This window comes from Dama dama, chromosome 19, assembly GCF_033118175.1.
Source record: "Dama dama isolate Ldn47 chromosome 19, ASM3311817v1, whole genome shotgun sequence".
NCBI classification, from domain to species: domain Eukaryota; kingdom Metazoa; phylum Chordata; class Mammalia; order Artiodactyla; family Cervidae; genus Dama; species Dama dama.
Window position 1 is genome coordinate 94027398 of NC_083699.1, and position 4890 is coordinate 94032287.

General features: G+C 38.5%; 1 non-coding gene across 1 annotated transcript; it reads left to right on the forward strand.

Annotated features, from left to right (window-relative positions):
* The first annotated feature begins 4450 nt into the window (after positions 1–4450).
* TRNAS-GGA (transfer RNA serine (anticodon GGA)) lies at positions 4451–4522 on the forward strand. The gene has a single exon. It is a non-coding gene; the product is annotated as a tRNA-Ser (tRNA).
* Positions 4523–4890: the final 368 nt, after the last annotated feature.

A 4890-nucleotide genomic window follows, 5' to 3' on the forward strand; every position in this document is an offset into this window, starting at 1 on the left:
TCCAGTCAGAAATGAGCGACATATTCCTAGAATCATTAGAAGTTGAAGCCACAAGGCAGGCAGCATATCTATTAAACTATGGGAGAAGGTTTGGGTTGGTGTTTTTTTGTTTCTTTATTTTTAACAAATTTTTCCTTTTTATGTCTTATAGCCCTTTACACATTTCTCACACCAAAACCCCTCCCCTCCCAATCCCCTGCCTCTAGCAAACATGTATCTGCCCTCTGTATCTATGACTTTCTTTTATCTTTTTTTTTTTGAGAATTCGATGAAGGTTAGAATGCCTTTGATCTCACTATTCCTGGAGCCTAGTGAGTGTATAATCTCAGAATAAATGTTTGTTGAATGAAAGAACTGAAGCAGATTTTTCAATTGTTTATGATACTCTTTATTCCTCATGGCCTCCCCCGGTGGCGCAGACAGTGAAAACCCTGACTGCAAGGCAGGAGACCTGGGTTCGATTCCTTCCTTGGGAGGATCCCGTGGAGAAGAGCCTGGCTACCTACCTCAGTGTTCTTTTCTGGAAAATTCCTCATATACTTCTCAGTCCATAAGAGATATTACTCAATCTCATTGAGAGAAGTACAAGAACTGAAAGTGTTTTAGAACTTTTATAATAAAGTGACAGGGCAATTTTTAAAGTTTATTGGATCTAAAAATTTTAAAATCTGCCTACTGAGTGGCTTCACTTTCTCTTTTCACTTTCATGCATTGGAGAAGGAAATGGCAACCCATTCCAGTGTTCTTGCCTGGAGAATCTCAGGGACAGGGGAGCCTGGTGGGCTGCCGTCTGTGAGGTTGCACAGTTGGACGCGACTGTAGGGACTTAGCAGCAGCAGCAGCCATCAGATATATATTTTTAAGAATTGTTTCTCTGATTATTTACTTTTATTACTTGTTAAAGTATAAATCCATGAAAATTGGAAATGCATTAAAAAAAAGCATCATTCATCTCTGAATATTTGAGAAAAATGCTAGCCTAATTCACACAAAGCTGTATATGCCAGAAGAGTTGCACTGCTCTTTTAAAATACAAGTACTGCTCTTTTAAAATATCAGTACTGCTAATTTAAAATATAATATCACACACACACAAAATCTCTAGGGGTTGAAATTAGGAGAAAGACTTTAAAAAAATGACAACTATTAACAATCTCTAACTTCAGCACTGTGAAACAACCATCATAGTAAGTTAAAAATATACTTATTAAGCAGCAAATTCATAATAGAGACATTCTCCTCTGCCAGCAGACTGGACACATTTCTGCTATTTTTGTTCCCAACTTGGGCCTCCAGGTATTTACTACTGAGAATCTGAAGAGGGCATGGGAAGTAGAATCTGTTATTTGACACCTGAGAATTCAAGTGGAGCCAAACAACACAGGATATTTCAACCTCAGTGCTATTTCCGTGTGGGGCCAGAAGTCTTTGTTGTAAGTGCTGTCCTGTGGACTGTGAAATGTTAAGCATCAAAGAGTCGCCAGTAACAACCCTTCCCCTCTTCTCCCAAAATTGTTTAATTTGTAACAATTTACAATGTCTCCAGACATTGATAAACCTCCTGTAGCTAAAATTCCCCCAGTGAGAAATACTGACTGATGGTAATTGGAGACGTTAGAGACTTCTGAAAAAGAGTGTTGGAACTACATCTGTGGCATACTTTGCCCAGCAGAAAATTCACAGAACTGTAAAGGAAGGAACCTGGAATGTAGCCAATTAAAATTCACTCTGTGACTGAAGTTAAGCAATTTGAACTCCAGCATCTCTAGCCCTCATCTTTAATACAGGTTATGTTAAAGTTCTGAAATTTCATGTTTTCTGACTCTGTCAAGAACTAATGTCCTATTGGTAAAATATCTGTAATATTTGTATCCTAGTGCATTAAGCTGTCCTTGGACCCATAATATTCTCTAAAGAAATATGTCCCTCTTAAATGGTAAAACTTCCTATCTAATCTCTAATAAAATTTCACCTCCAGGAGACCAGAAAAATAACTTAGATGTTGTTGGCTTTATATCATATTATAGGAAATAAGAAGCATGTTTATGGGCTGTAATAAAAAAGCTATTCTTTACATAGGCATTTAATCTAAATTTGGGCTTCCCGGGTGACTCAGATGGTAAAGAATCTGCCTGCAATGCGGGAGACCTGGGTTCGATCCCGGGGTTGGGAAGATCGCCTGGAGAAGGGAATGGCTACCCACTCCAGTATTCTTGCCTGGAGAATTCCATGAACAGAGGAGTCTGGCAGGCTGTAGTCCATGGGGTCACAAAGAATCGAACATGACTGAGTGACTTTCACTTAATCTAAATTATGATATCTCTTGTGCCAATTTTCTAAACAGCAGTAATGAGCTTCCCAGATGGCCCAGCGGTAAAGAATCTGCCTGCCAATGCAAGAGATGTGGATTTGATCCCTGGATCATCCCCTGGAGGAGGAAATGGCAACCCACTCCAGTATTCTTGCCTGGAAAATCCAAGACAGAGGAACCTGGTGGCTACAGTTCATAGGGTCACAGAGAGTCAGACACGTCTGAGTGACTGAGCACACATGAAGTCACAGCAGTGATAACACTAATAGTATTCTTTTTTGGAATGAACCTTCTTATATGGCTCCAGAATTTTATAACCTGAAAACATCCCACAAATTCACCAAAGATTTCAAATGATGCTGAAAACTATTTTGGAGTTTCTGATCCATTAAATTGGCTTCTACATTGTGAAAGCAACATCAAAAAAACATTTATATAACATTTCCTTTAGATTTCACAGAGGATTATTAAAATTATAATTTTTTTAATAATAAATGCTCATAATTATTCTAAATGTTATAATTCTTTAACAATAAAGTCATTTCTTTATGCCTTCTCCTTATATATCTGTATTAATACATGAAGACCATATAATTTTGATTTGTAATAGGATGAGCTAAATTTTCTCTTTGCCATTGTAACCTTCACACTTAGAGTTTGAATGTTAGAAGAGGTCAAACACCCTTACCCTTGATTCACATCACACATACACAAGTGCACACACAGATATACAGGTGCTTCTATTTTTAACCAAAATTAACAAGGGTTTAGGCAACTACCACCATCTTATTGCACCACTGATATATACAGTGGTACATGGGGTAGGGAAGAAGTGGTTTCTGAGAAATACCTCACTACATAAGCTGAATTTATCTTCACAAATAAAACATACTCCTGAGCTGAGGTCTGAGAACAGGGGTATCAGACCTACCTGAGTTATCAGTGGAAGAGAATGAGAAAATAGCCATATATGCCAGAAAGGAACCAGCCTTACCTAAAAACAGCAATAATGAGCTTCCCAGATGTCTCAGTGGTAAAGAATCTGCCTGCCAATGCAGGAGATGCAGGAGGCTTAAATGTCTAGAGGCTAGGATTTCTTTGTTCAAGCAGTGCCAGAGAATAAGAAGAAATCATCATCCTTTAACACTTCACTGCCACCAGAGATCTTTTTGCTAAATGTGGTCAGGAGGTTTATGTACTGTGTTGAACAGAGTCATTGTAATTTGTTAGTTTGATATAAATATGACAACATTTTCATCCAGATTAAGAAGGCCTGGAAACATTTGATTATCAAGACTTGATCTTATTCAACTCTAGATGTGAGAAAACTTTAGGTATATCTCCCTATGTATATTATTAATACCCTGTTCCTCTAATCCAGTTAAAATTAAAGGAAATAAATTAAAGCTATAGCATCCTTTAACTTTTAAAATATACATGCTACTGAACTTTCACTAAATCCCCATAAAAATAAAATCACCAAGGAGTTGATCATGTTTCCTATAGATCATGTTTCTCATTACCTATTGCTTTTCTGGGTCATTATTTTCTTCTTTGATGTTGGCACATATGGTGAATGGCTCAGAAACACTGCTAACTCTAGCCTCCTTGCTGCCCATCAGACCAACTGCTGAGTTACCATCCAGCAACACCATGCTTCCTTCATCCTGAAGTACAAAAAGGCACTTTGCAGCCCTTGTCTCTACATGGACTGATGACTCCTAAGCCATAATTTTACATATGTTATACTTCTAAACAACTTGCTAAATGCAGGTCATGCAGTTGTATTTGCAAATTCACTGTGCGAGCTCTATATGTTGGAGGAAAAGGCAGACAATATGCTCTGTGAGAAAGTGGATGGACCTTGTAGCCAGGTGTCTCCAAAGTCCATATCCTGCCCTCTCAATCTATTTAGTGTATAAACTTAGGATTGTTACTAAGCTCGACTGAGCATCAGAATTCTAATCCATATAAAGATCAAGAAACATAACTTGCAAAGTTTTATGAAGATTAAATGGAAGAAGGCATGGCAACCCACTCCAGTATTCTTGCCAAGAGAATACCAGGGACAGAGGAGCCTGACAGGCTATAGTCCATAGAGTCACAAATAGTTGGACATGACGAAGGTGACTTAGGGCTTTCCTGGTGGCTCAGAGGTTAAAGCGTCTGCCTGGAATGCAGGAGACCTGGGTTCAATCCCTAGGTAGGGAAGATCCCCTGGAGAAGGAAATGGCAACCCACTCCAGTATTCTTGCCTGGAGAATCCCATGGACAGAGGAGCCTGGTGGGCTACAGTCCACAGGGTCACAAAGAGTCAGACATGACTGAGCAACTTCACTTTCACTTTCACTTTCAAGGTGACTTAGCATGCACATATGAAGATTAAATAAAAACTATGCGTGAGAAATCACCCAGCACGGTATCTGTTGCTTACCTGGTATCTTACCTGGTATTCAATAATGCTATCATCCTACAAAAACAAAACCTGTCCTACAGTAAATGAATCTGTGGAGGTCAACAGAAAATAACAAGCTGATTATCAAACTTATGAATAGTGTCAAATTTTGATAACTATTCAT